At 46.0% G+C, this 14,344-nt stretch overlaps 1 long non-coding RNA gene across 1 annotated transcript; it reads right to left on the bottom strand.

Annotated features, from left to right (window-relative positions):
• Nucleotides 1–9,622: 9,622 nt before the first annotated feature.
• On the bottom strand, nucleotides 9,623–12,696 carry LOC115089840. Its single transcript, XR_003856250.1, has 3 exons — nucleotides 10,728–12,696; nucleotides 10,532–10,603; nucleotides 9,623–10,347 (listed from the first exon to the last, which is right to left on the bottom strand). It is a non-coding gene; the product is annotated as an uncharacterized LOC115089840 (long non-coding RNA).
• Nucleotides 12,697–14,344: the final 1,648 nt, after the last annotated feature.

The following is a 14,344-nucleotide window of genomic DNA, read 5'->3' as shown; positions in this document are numbered from 1 at the left end:
GGCTATAGAGGTAGAGAAAATAAAGGACGCCTGTGGCCCCTGGTTGTAACGGCCGCTAAGGTAATGTCAGAGGCTGGGGAATAACTGATGCGAGAACAAATGGGCTCCTCCCAGCAAGACTTGTTGTGTGGGAGCAGCTCTGCCTGAAGAGGAGGTTGATGCTGCCTCCTGAGCGACTCCATGGAAAGATCTGAATAGACTATCATTCAGATGAGAAGAGACCAAAGAACTTACTGAGAGTGGTCTGTGGGGGGTCACTCATGGCTTTTCATAGAAGGTATGTACAATAGGCTCCACTTAGTGTTCTATGCAAGATGGCCCTGCACCTTCTGATTTCTTTTTCTTCAAAGAGTACTGATGTGTTGCATCTCCTGTTAGTCATGAATGCTTTTGGAAACCTCGTGTGTCACACTCTTCAGCTTGGGAGCCGGCGTAGCAGGGTGTTGCGCCGTATGCTTTGACTTGGTATGCACGGATCATGTATCCTGCGACAGATGATGTGCCATGTGTCAATTGCTTCAGACGTGTGTGTGCATAGATTGTGAAGGTGAATTTGATAGATGTGTGTCGCAAGAGATCACTGCTTGTGAAGGCAACACTATGATACGGTTCTTGCATCGTACGAGGGTTTTGATGCACCTCTGTGATGTGTCAACATGGGACATGGTGTTGATGATGCAGTTTGTTCTTCCATGCACCTTAGAGCCAGACACTGAAGTCTTCCCCATTGTAGACAGGGGTAGTGCTTCAGCAAGTTCCTAGGTTTTCTTTTAAACTCCCGAGGGCTTGTTTCATGGCTCTATAGATGCCGCACGTCATTGCTTTCGGTGGTGCCGCGATTTTGGGCCCCAGAGACAAATATGTTGAGAGTCAGGGCAATGGGGCACAACTGCCCTTTGCTGAAGGAACACATTCTTCCTCCCGGAGCAAGGCAATCTTTTGATCCCATTGGCATCTGGCACGAGGAGACAAGTGGCTGCAATCCCTGCAGTTGGCCTGGTTGTGGTCCAGGCCCAAGCAGATGTAGCTGTAATTATGCCTGTCTAGGGTATGTTTTATGTGCCTGTACCGGCAGTATTTAAACCCCAATTGTCTTAGACATGTTTAGCACTGAAAATTGCTGTTGTGTGGATTGCAGATGCGAAAAAATCTCAGAAAAGTTTAGAGTAAGAGCGAGAGGCTCCTTCCATCCATGCAAAAAAAAAAAAACCAACTGTGGAGACTTAATTTTAGTCGATTGCGCAGGAACTGCCGTGCAGGAGCAGGGTTGAAAAGCTCTGCATTGTGCGCAGTCAGATGATGTCACCCAAAACAGCATGGCTAATTCAGCCTACTTATCAACGGAAAGAGACTGAGAAAGCCAGGACTGGAGAGAAAATGGAGTTTTTGGAGATCCAGCCCAGAGAGGACAAGCTGCACTTAGACTTGTGAACTGGACATTCTGGGGAACTGGACTCTGGGGCTAACCAGGGTGGGTCATCCAGAGAACCAAGAGGGCTTGAAGTGGTATAAGGGAGCATCATCTAAAAATCCAAAACATTGGAGGAAGGATACTTCGGTAGAGGAGGAAGCTACCCTAGATAAAACAGAATCCTCGGTGGGTAAAGGGCCAGGCATTCCCTGTACCTTAAGGCAGGTGGGGATCAAGATGGGAGAGGTTGTCTCAAGTTGATTCAGGACCCAAGGGCAAGCATCGCGGGGTCCTACTGTGGGACATTGGTAGGGGCATCCACTCAATTGGGTAAGATTGAGCAGAGGGGGGGAGAGTATGTTGTAGACTGCACTGTAAAAACCCTCAGAACACCTTAAAAAAAACTGGTCCCAGCAATCTGGGCTCAGTCCATCTTAAAACACATTTTGGCTGAAGGGTGTCTGCTCTAAGCAGGAATGAAGTTTAGGTTAAGAGGAAAGCAAAGCAGGCCCTGGGGAAGAAGAGGAGATGGTAGCTCCATTTGAATACTGCTTGGTTGATGTGTTTGGGAAAAAGTATTGCTGAGGTAAGCCGCTTCTATGTACCATTTGAGTGTATAGAATAGAGTGTTGCAAGAGAAACTGGAGTCCAGACTAATCTGTCCTGCAGCCAACCATAGACTGCTCGTGCTCTGTGACATTGGTTCCACAGCAGCAACAAAATAAAAAGCATGGGGCCTGTAAGCCTGCCTGTTCTCACAGGCCTTGCAGCAGCCATATTCCCTCTTTCTATGTGGGCTTCCTAATACGAAGGAAATCCATAAGAGAGGAGGGGCTACCACCGAGCCCAAGCTTTTTAGTTTTTTTTGTTGCTACTGAGGTGCCTGTTCAAGAGTACAGCCTGCTGTTTTTATTCCTGCATTATGTCAGTAGCAGGCTGGGATGTTGGAATAGCATCTTCAAAATTGTTGTAGGTAACTACCTAGGCCAAAATTTGGTTTGATATCAGTTGGCTCTTTATCATCTACATCAGACTCATTTATCCCAGATGTATCTGAAATACATATCTATTTTAGACTGTGAAGAGGTAACCCTATGGCCACTTTTGGGAGCATCTTCAGACTCCGTTCTTCCAGGCTTGTCTCTATGCTTGGATAGCCTGTGTCTGTTTGGTATCTTCCTGCTGGGTCAGTGGTTTCCAAATTTTAGTCCATTGACTTCCAGCTGCACTGCTTGGGCCTTCATCTGATCTAGCTCCCTTTAGTCTGTCAGACAGCATTCTGCTGCTTCATAGCTTCCTATCCTTCTCAGCAAGCCCATCTCTCTCTTTCATTCACTGGCCTTCTCTTTCACCATCCTGGCATTTCTAGGCCATGGACTCTCCTCCATGCGCCCGATTCTCTTATTTTCTCTCTGCCAAGGTTTATTGATAAGCTTTATTTTTGTATTTAGCTTGCTTATTTTCCCTGTTCTGTGTCTGCCTAGACCAAAAGGTTAAACGTCCAGATCCTTAAGTACCGCCAGTCTGGTTTTCAGGATATCCACAATGATATGCATTTGCATACAAAGGAGGCAGTGCATGAAATCTGTCATACATATTTGTTTTGGATATTGTGAAACATTGACTGGTTATGGAATACTTGAGGACTGGATTGAAAACTCCTGGCCTATGTATATTACCTCATCACATTTGTTTTTGTTTTTTGCAAATATCTGATATTCCACCTTTTTCCTAAAGTAGTCTCAAGTTGTATTGCAATCAAAGTTAAAATCCAAATCACATCAATTAAGTCAAACAACATTAAACCTGAGGTTACAGCATTTATACAGAAATGGTTAAGGACATAAGGTAGGTTATAACAGATCCAGAAGAAAATAAGACACTACCCTCTTTGTACTCCTTTTTTGCAGGCTGTTAATTGTACGTGTTCTGGGTCAGGCAGACATCTGAGTCTGCCATCCAGGCAGCTAAACTTTCTTTTCAATCAGTCTTCAAGACAAAGATTCTTTAAGTTTGAAATTATTTATTGTACAGGTAAATTCTACTTACAATTGTTGCATCTCAAACGTAAGCCCCAAGGCAAAGATCTTTGGTAACTGGAGACAGGGTAGCAGGAGGGAGGAGATCTCTTGTGTTGCAGGAGTTAGTTTATGGTAGAGGTAGGAAGCTTGAGGGATATGAGGCTGATTTAGTCTTCAGAAGGCGGCAGTAAGAAAGAATGTACAAACCCGATCATTTCACAGGGTTTTACAGAGCGCTGCTGGCTCAGAAGCAAGCATGGGCAAGACTGAACTCTCGTCGAGAGCTGCTAAAGGAAACGCCTCCACAAGCTGGGGGGGGCAGGGGGGCAAGGTCCAATGGCAGCGAGCCTAAGAACCATGTTATACAGGGGGAGCACGAAGGGCAGTCCCTTGAGCCTGTAAGGCACCTTGGAAAACTCAAGTTAGATTGAGGGGCATTCAAGCTCTTCCGATAGTGAGAGAAAGTGGAGGGGGGAGGGAGCTTCTCTTAAGGGCAAAGGCTCACAGACTTTTATCATGGGTTACAAATAATGTTTCAGTATTAAGAATCCTCAGAAGGGAGGACTGCACTAAACACAGTTAAACTACAGCATATACAGATACAAACATGTACCCACTGCTGGGGACAGAACAGTACGAGATGGACAGGGAATGCATTTCAGCTATGGTTAAATGACCAACCCCTTCTCTACAAACATAGCGATACTGTCCCTTTAAAAAAAAAAAAAGTGACAAGAAATTACTCCAGAATAGGACTTTTTGTAACTTTCTTGAGACTTGTTTTCTCACTTCCCTTTGTTTTTGATTTACCAGTATAAAAAATTAAAGAAACATCAAAACAAAACATGATACATGTCCACTTCAACACAGTATTTTACAGGCAACTACCTCCCCTACTATGTACAATCATAGAAATGTTGTCCCAAAACAATTTTGTAATGTTTTCTTCCACCCACTCCCCTCCTAACATTCTTACAAGAAACTCATGAAAAAAACAAACAAAAGGTTTACGGGCCAATCCAAAATTGTACAGACACCCAATAACTTGCAGCACAGAACCACAACACATTCACACAGAGACATGACTGACTACTTATAGTATACAATAACCCTATTCACAACACCAGTTCCAAATCCCCTTCTATTATCCTAAGTCTCAGTTCTTTTTAATGGAAATGGACAGAGCAAAACAGGATATCTCAGGTTGTTTCCCCATGATTTTCCATGGGAGAATTAGAGCTTAATCCTGCTTTAAGCCAGAGTACATCTATTTGGGGGTAAAGGCCTCAGGAAGGTCAATAAAAACAAACAAACAAACCCCCCCCCCCCCCCCCCCCCAAAACACACATCTAGATGGTTGAATAACCCTTTAAGGCAGAGAGGAACATGATAATAGAAAAATATAAGCTACCTGTTCCTCCTAGTCATTCCAAATATCTTTCAGTAACTGAACATCCCCCTTTAGCGACAGTTGATAATCAAGGAAATCTGATATTCATTAGCTATTTGGTTTCTGGAGGCCCAACCCTCGTCTTTATTTGTGGTCTGTTCAGGTGTAGTAGACTGGAGCTGTCACCCCGCCTCACTGGTCTCCTGCACTGGGCGGTGCCACCCTGTGTTGGCCCGGGCTGGAGTGCCTGCAGGGAGTATCTTCAAGAAACAGCCTTTATTCTCTATGTACCTCCTGCCTTCACGGGGTGCTAGCCTTTCAATCCGATCAGCAGCAGTTTAAACCCCTTCAGGAGCAGTGCTTGCAGTTTGAAATATACTGTCCCAGGGCAGCTGCTTAACCCCAGCTTTACCAGCTCTGCTTGGGGACCCTCCCCCTCCCAGCCTGGAAGGGAAAAACCGAGGGACCGTTGCAGCTCTAATTAGCAACCTTGCAGCTCCAGTTAGCAAAGCTCTGCTTGTTACAGCTTTCAGTCCAAAGGCAGACAGGAAATAAGAACAAAAAAAAAACCCCAAACCTGCCAGTAGCCAGGTCACTGCACACTCACCACAGCTGCAATTAGCAACCCCCAGGTAATTGTTGTCCCTCTCTGTCTCTGGGGTAAAAACAACAGAGTCCAAGTCAAGCAACCCCAAAATAAAGTGCCTGTTAAGGCCTTCCCAACACGTTGTGAGGTTGCCAGCAGTTTTCTCTTTTTTTTTTTTTTTTTCAGTTTCTCTGTAATCACCACCAACTTCTCTCCAGTAGAAGAACTCATTCACCAGTCTCAGACACTGCCCATCAGCAGTATAATGCTAGTGGAGATTTCAACCTCCCTCTCCTCCCACTGAAATCCGCTGGGTGACCAGTCCTCAGCAATTACCTGTACATTCTCTGCACCCAAAAAGGAAATCTTTTTATCCTGACTCCCCACCTAGGAGTCTAGCTCTTCTGGGCTAATCTGATGTATCCATGAGCTCGGCATTGTCTTGGGACGCCTCTGCTTCTTGAAACTTCATGAACTCTGGGACCAGGTCAGCTGTTTCCTCCTCCCAAGAGAGTTTTCCTTCTGGTATTTGAGAGGAAGCCCCACCCTCTTCCTGCAACGTGCACTCCCAATCAAACCGAGCTTCGCACCTCCCCCCTGGTTTTTCCAGATCCCAGGGCCTTTGGGCTTGACCCCCCAGCACTGGAGAACCTGGGACTTGTAGTATGAGAGGCCTGTTCCAGATTCCTAGGTTTTCTCTGTCTGTCTGTGCCTAGCTTTGTCTTTGCGCCCATGGCGGAGTAGGGACTGCCAGACTTCCACCACATCAGGATAGTGGTCTTCACTATTTGGTAAGGGGGAGGGGTCACTTTGGATCCAATGGGGCTCAAGCAAAGCTGGTTGGGGAGGGGACTATTTTAAGACCAGTGGACCGCCTCCTTAAAGCAAAAAAGAGAGGGAAAAAAAAGCAACAATAAAGAATCTCCTTTCTCCTGCGCCTCCTAGTGAGGGCGAGGAGACTAATTAGAAATAAAGGGGGGGGGGGGGGCCTTAAACCATTGGCCACAGGAATCCTGTGACCAACCATCCTCTCATGCCACTTACCTACTGCCTTGGCGCTCACGGTTGGGGAGGCTGACCTGTAGCACCCAGTGCAAACTCCGGGCCCACAGTCAGCACACGAACCTCCTAGAGAGGGGGGGGGGGGGGTGGTTCACTCCAGCTGTGTCCAGAACACCGACCTGGGCTACGGCTGCAACGGGAAAGGGAGGGACGAATCCACAGTCCCGTCTTCTCACCTGCTACTGTGGAACCTATTCCTGGTGTGGTTAACCTGAAACACCAGGTGTGCACTGTCATCTGCTGTACCACACTGCTGGGGAGGGAGCTCCTTTCCCGCTGGAACTAGGACCACCGATGTGGACCACAGCCGCAACGAGAAAAAACAGGGGGGGGGGGGGGGTCCGACAACCTCAGGGTTAGGGGGCCCGCAGTATGCCGCCATAGGGGCGGGGAGTTGCCGACCAAAATCAGGGGAGGGAAGATCCCTGTTGGGACCTGGGGGGGACGGAACCCCTCCCATGTCACCGCTGATCAGGAAGGATCCCCTTCATAACCCTGCATTGGTCATTAGCAACTTCTTTGTCTCTCTCTTCCTGCTGCTCTTTCAGCCAGCACTGATATGTATGTATGTATGGATGCGTATGAGAGTAGTTTATACTGCTGTTGCCATGATGTACCTTTTTTAAATGTATTTATTTATTAATGTTTAAAGTCTGCTACATGCATAATATTGTTCAGAACAGATTCCAGTATTCACATACATACATAAAATTCTGGCTTAATTATAAAATATTAATACACAAACATGCAAAACATTCAGTAAACCAAATAAAATCTACTTAAGCAATGATGAACATTTCAGCAACTGTTTCATTACCGCTCCACTTCCAGCACTCCTCCTTGGTTTCCCCCTGTCTCTCCTTGCCACCAGCTAAGATTCTGAAAAAGTGGGAACTTCAGGCGCTGATGTCATTCTGAGCAGAAGTCCATAAGGTCTGCTCCCTTGGAGCCCATGGAGTATCAGTATTAAATTTACATTCCGAGATGCTGAAAGCTCTAAAATCGTGTGCAAATGCGATCGCAGAATTCTTTGGGTATCTTTGCGATTAAGAAAAATACTGATAACCATGAGCAGAGCTAAAAGCAAGGTGCTGCAAAAACTTCAACAGCAGAGGACAAAATGGTGGCGGAGATGACTGCCATGATGCAGAGCCCACTGAGCCTATGATTAGAAAACTACCTCGTGCAGTATCTGCAGCCATAACTGACCGACTACAAAAGCTTCAGTCCTCAGTAGACGAACTGTGGAATAAGGCTGATAATTTTAACACTACAGTAACCACTGTCTCAATCAGTATCTGTTCACAAGGAGCTTTTCGAATCGCTAACCACCAGGGTGGACCAGCTGCATACCAAAAATGAGAACCTGGTAAGTAAACTTAATGAACTGGAAAACAAGAGTCTGCGCAACAGCCTTCGAATTGTGGGGGTGCCAGAGGTGATTCAGGGAGAACTGCTAAAATGTATGGCTTCCTGAGGCTTTAAGAGACAGCTCTAAAGGATCAACCTATCCTGGTAGAAAGAGCACACCAACTTGGGGCGGGTAAGTTACAGTAAAGTATTTGAACTTTGACAAAACTAAAATTATCACCACATTCCGTAGCACTCAATTGAAATATGAAAGTTGCTGTTTTTTGCTGATTTTTCTACCAAAGTAGTGGTGTCTCATAAAGAGATGATGCCATATTGTACCAAGATACATAATAAAGGTATCAAGTTTTCATTACAGTTTCCGGCAAAGCTCAAGGTGTTTCACAACGGAGAAACAAGAGTTTTCACAGAGAGCAAGGAAGCCAAAGCTTATATTGCTCAACTCTGATTTTTTCTGGGTTCCCTTTGTTTACAGCCCATTTCATGTCAGTGCAGACTGCAAACTGTGTAGCCAGCTTCTGGAGACTATCAGGAAAGGGCAACGAGACTCGATTTAACACTGATGCAGAAATTTCACACTCTATCGCTGCATGGTTGGTTATTTGCTGGCTGCCATATCTTGCAGGCATCAAGAAAGCAGGACACACCAGTTTGATCAAGAACAGTGTGCCAACCTTTATGCTTGGCCTTATTTAATAAGGCAAAGTTTTTCATGCTGGGAAAAGGATCTATGCAACAATATACATAGCCGTTTTACACAAAGTTCTAACTCTTGATTTTCCAGGGTTATGGATTTTACTTCATTTGCTGCTTTTCTCTGTGGGCTCTGGGAGACCCTCATCGGTGAAGGGATCCGCCGGTATTTCATATGATGAGGATGGAAGCAAAGAAAATACCTCTTTGTGACAACAGGGAATCTCTTCATTGTAAGGGGAAAGACTTTTTCAGAGATGTTGGGGTTCAGGTTGGCATTAATGTGGGTTGTGAGTGCTGGGATGAATAGTGGGTTGTAGCAAAACTGGGAGGGAAAGATATGCTGTGCAAAGTGTGGTGTGCATTGATTGGAAAGATAATGCCGGATGGATATATTTCTCAGACATGGATTTGTATGAGCCTATTAATTAGTGGAGGGTGGGTCCTGGTTGGGACCCCCTCCCCCCCTCATTATCTCAACTTGTAAGATCTGTGAGATTATTTGTTGTAAAATTAGATGGTGGATATATGATGGCCTTCATTTCCCTATAAAAAGAAAAAAATGCTTATATTTCTTCGCAAGAGTTAAAAAACCCCTGTATAAGCAGAAACTTTGAAAAAATCAATAAATAAGAAATTCTGCTACTTATGGCTCATGTGATATCATATATAGAAGGTGTGGATGACCATCATATGTGTCTTGTCACTGGCTGTATTAATAAAACCTATATTGACACTAAGACCTGGTATTTATGGTGCAACGGGCTAGAAACGATATAGCCTTAAAGCACAATATCCAGATTAATCATCGGTCATTCCTCACCACTGTCTTTGTACAGGCTCTAAAACGCTTTGGCTGTGGTCAACATGAGATAGTGCACAGAACAACATTTAATGTGCACTTATCTGAGTCCTGAAGTTAATCCTCCGACTCTGCAGGGTTTTGGAGTGAGTTACACTCCTTCTTCAGGGAGCGAAGGAGTGTAACTCTCTTCTCCTCCAAGATGTGGGCTGGAATACAATTATATTTTCTTTAAAAGTTGTGATGTATGAAAATATGTAATACCTGATTATATCATTTCATTGTAAATGTTATAATTTGAAAAATATAAAAAAAAAAAAAAAGTCGCATGCAATCGATTGTGAAAAGGAAACGAATCAACTTTTTCAATTCCAAAAAATATATGTACTTGAAAATAAAATTTAACTGTTTACAAAAATATATTTACCTGGGTGGGCGTTGGGGAAAAAAGGGGACGGAGCATGCCATGGGGGAGGAGGAGGAGCATCGTCATTGACGGTCCTCAGGCGGTGCCGGTCCTGCAGGAGCCCGCACCAAGACGAGAAGGGACTGAGCTCCTGCGATTGCTCGCAGGAGCTCAATCATCTCCAGCTGGCCAAGGCGCAGGTCGTGCAGGATCGTCACTGCCTGCACTGCCATTCCCTCCAGGGTGTCCAGGCGGCTAGTGATCTGCGCCAGGAAGTACAGCATCGAGTCCAGGCGCCCCTCAATACTGCCCTCCGGCGGAACACCAGCCCCGGACAGCCCTGGAGAGGCAGGGCCGACAACGTCAACGACGCTGCCCTCCTCATCTCCCCATGGCAGGCGGGGCGGGTGGGGCAGGAGAGAATTGGACCGGAAAATTAGGGGGGGGGGGGGGCATGATATATGGGGACTGGCAAAATTACGGAGAGGCGATCCAAAATGGGGGTGGGTGTGAAAAACTGGGACGGGAAGGATCACAGGGGGGACGCTCCATAATGGGGGGGGGCAGGATTAAAGGGTGGGGCTCCATCTCTCCGTCTGATGTATCTGAAAAGAGAAAAAAATTAAAGCGTTAACCCCTTCCCACATGAATTCATGCACAACAGCGTAAGAAACAGAACCTAGCAACATTTTAACCGGGAACATAACCTGTACCATTACAAACATCTACATGTGCAAATTTCATCGGCGCGACAAATGGCAAAGTATGCTGATGCTATTAAAGGCTCACCGTGGCGTTGTTCCGGCGGAGCATATTCTTCATCACTGCCACCATCACTGCCGCCATCATTCGTGCTGCTCTCTGAAAACAGAAATATTTAAATTGTCACAGCTGCGCATGCAAAGATCGAGAATAGTACAATAGTACTATTCTCGATCACTTTATCGCTTTCAGGTCAACCGTTAAATCTATTAACTGCACCTACTGTCCTCTCCTCTGTGGGCCCGCAGGGCCCTCTGGTATTCTGGCTCCTTCTTCCGGATCCTGCGCGCCCGTTTCTTCAATGCCTCAACCTGTCAGTTATACAATAGCAAAAGGAAACGGAAGTTGAACTACAACTTTTAGAGTAAAAAATAAATTCAAACCCAACAAGTCTAACAAGTGAAGTGTCATTTTTACATTTGTCATCCCCATCCCAATACAAAAGTAGTACCCAAATACTTCAACCACCCAAATACTTCAACCACCCAAATAAATGTTAATTGCTTGGTTCTAACAAGTCAAGTGTCAGTTTCCAACTGTCACACACAGCAATACAAACAAACCCACAAATCTAAGATGTTTAACTTGTAGTTTCCCATGTGCGTTACAACAGAACAAGAAACAGAGGCCTATGAACTTACCTCCCTCGGAAACTAAGCTTGGGCGTTGAATCGTGCCCTGAGCGCCCGCCAGGACTCGTCGGCCCTGTCCTGGTCCCACGGGCGCCCAGGGCGGAAGAAGAGGTGCTACTCATCTGCGGCCACCAGTTCGGCCAGCAGCTTTACATCCCTGTCACAAAAATTTGGCAACCGCCCTCTTGGCATTCTGAAAACCTTTTAGAAAATGGCCGTCTGGACGTGTCATTGCACGTGCGAGCGCCGTGCCACCTGCTTCCGGCCCCTTTGCTCCGCCATGTTACTAAAGCAGAACTTTACAGACGTTCCTACGGCGGAACTTATGAGACGCTGAAGCCTAGACTTAGGCGTCCCTTTAGTTCCGCCACGGGAATATTGCTACGAACTGTTCAGGCGCCGAAATTGGGCGTGCATTCGGTTCGCCATGTTCCTACGGCCTGCATGGAATACAACAGAGGAAAACACACAAATTCAAATTAATAGATGAACACATATAAATCCTTTAACAACTCATACATGCTTACATCTGCCACACTGTAGGCTCTCTGGTGCACAGCTGGAATGGCAGCACACAAAAATTATGTTACAGATCAATGTGGCGAGAGAGAAAGGGAAAGATAAACCTCCATGACTGTTCAGAGTAAACTACAGCAAAGTATTTTTTAAATTGTTTTCAATGCAGATATAGCTGACACACAATCTGTCACATTAAGAAAAACAGGAAATATATACAGATTGAAAAAAGAAGCATGGACATGGGTTAGGGGGAGATGAACATACATGGATCAGCAACACTGTTTGTATTCCTTTGTGCGTTCTGATCTCAGCGTCTAATACAGCCTTATTCCAGACGCAGGAGGAAGCCTCCGTATAGCCAATCATATAGGCGCCCGTAGAGGAACCGGAGCCTCAGGATCCCTAGCGGATGCCCATCTTTCCGGCGTTCGTAGAGACGTTCCTGTCTCTGCCTTTACGGACGCCTATGTTTATGGGCGCCCATCTTTCTGGCGTCCATAGAGGCGTTCCTGTCTCGGCCTTTATGGACGCCTATGTTCATGGGTGCACATCTCTTTGGGCGCCCATCTCTCTGGGCGCCCATCTCTCTGGGCGCCCGTAGAGGCGGTCCTGTCTCCGCCTTTACGGACGCCTATGTTTACGGGCGCACATCTCTTTGGGCACCCATCTTTCTGGGCGCCCATCTTTCCGGCGTCCGTAGAGGCGGTACTGTCTCCGCCTTTACGGACGCCTATGTTTAAGGGTGCACATCTCTTTGGGTGCCCATCTTTCCGGCGTCCGTAGAGGCGTTCCTGTCTCCGCCTTTACGGACGCCTATGTTTACGGGCGCACATCTCTTTGGGCGCCCATATCTCTGGGTGCCCATCTTTCCGGCGTCAGTAGAGGCGGTCCTGTCTCCGGAGCTGCAGAGAGGCCCAGGCATGGACGTATGGATGGTACAGTTAAACCGAAACATATACATACCTCCTCCGGTCTTGCTGCTGGGTTCTCCGGTCGGATGGGTTCTCCTTGCTGCCGGCCCCCCCCCTGTTCACCTCTCCAATCTGCCGAGCATTTCCAGCGTTTCTCAGCCGGCGGTAAATTTGCAGGATAAAGACGCGGCAAAATATCAGGTTAAAAAGGAGATAATCGGAGTGCACGTTACTGTATCGGAGGGAATAGCTAATCCGAACATTAACATATCATATACATGCCGCGGGCGGAAAGGCATTCGCGCCGATTTCAAGAAGCGGTAAGGACGCGTAAAACCGGATACTGAATCGCGGGTTCGCCTTACGCATCCAAATTGTGCGCCCAAAGCGGGTTAGAAACGGGGTAACTGCGGCCGCGCTTTACTGTATCGGCCTGATTGTGAGGTAACAATTAGGATACCTAGCCAGTGATTTAAGGGAGTTTTACAATAATATACTACATAATAAGAAAACTGGCTTAACGCTTGTGTCTATTTATATTCTCATGATTGTCTTATTAGCCTTCTTCGATGGTATTAGTCACACACCTGGCATACAAAAAGGACTTAAGTTGTTCTACAATTGTGAATACAAAGCTCTCATATTTATGGCCAACAAGGCATCGTCAGGGATATCTAAGTACAAAAGTATAACCTAAAGCCAATACTTGTGGCCTCATACTTAAAATCTCCCTTCTTCTAACTTGTGTTGATCTGGATAAATCCGGAAAGATTTTTACAACCTGTCATAAAATTCTACACCCATATTTAGAAAATAATTTTGCATTACTTTACTAACGTCTCTTTCTATGACGAAAGAGGCTAGCAGAGTTCCTCTATCTAAAATTTCTACCGCAGAGCTTTCAATAAACTGAGTTAAGTTTTCCATGGCTTCCAAACGATTTCCTCCTGTTCTTTTCATCGATCTATTCAGGAAATAAGCTTTGTTAATCATAGGTATTTGAGAATCTTCAAACTTCAAACATTCACAAAGAAACTTTTTCAATGTGCTTTGGATATTCTCACCCAAAGCTCTGGGAAAATTAAGGAACCTCAAATTCAAATGTAACTTTATCAGGTTCACATTTACAGTTTGGACTTGAGAAACTTTCTGTTGAATATCTGATATCTTATTTCCCATTTCATTTATTTGTCCTCCCAGGTTCTGATTAAGGGATTGCATCTCTATTTCCATCTTGGAGTATTTGCTTTCACAAACGTTGACTAATTTCCCCAAACTGGCCATTAAGTCCCATAAAGTGTCCAGGGTGACTAATGCCGGTTTTGGGGGTATTTCAAATAACTCATCCCCTGCCTGGGCAGTTGATAATCCTCCTGGTTCCAATGTTTGGACTTCCCGCATCCTGCGTTCCTCTTCTACTGGATCAACTGGGGATAATGATGAATCCAATCCCACCAGTCCTCCAGGCCACGTTGTTTCCATCAGACTAGAGAAGAGCCGCAATGCAGGCACTGTTTCACTCTCTCGGCGTCCCCCTCCCTTCGGGCAGGTGACCTCATCTCCCTGCGCCGCTTCGAGAGGCTTCGCCAAAGTCGCTGGAGCCGGAGGCGGCCTGCAATCAGGGGAACTGAGCGTAGTCTCCCCAGGCGGTAAAGGAGCTCCCTCTCCACTCACTGCAGTGGGGCTATTGTCCCCCTTCATATCCAACATCGGAGCTGCATAGGATATGATCGTCTTTTTGCCGCTAGGTGAAACGGGTTCAGGGGGGTACACCCGTA

Source organism: Rhinatrema bivittatum, chromosome 4, assembly GCF_901001135.1.
Source record: "Rhinatrema bivittatum chromosome 4, aRhiBiv1.1, whole genome shotgun sequence".
Classification (NCBI taxonomy): Eukaryota; Metazoa; Chordata; class Amphibia; order Gymnophiona; family Rhinatrematidae; genus Rhinatrema; species Rhinatrema bivittatum.
This window is presented reverse-complemented; position numbering and strand designations above follow the sequence as displayed.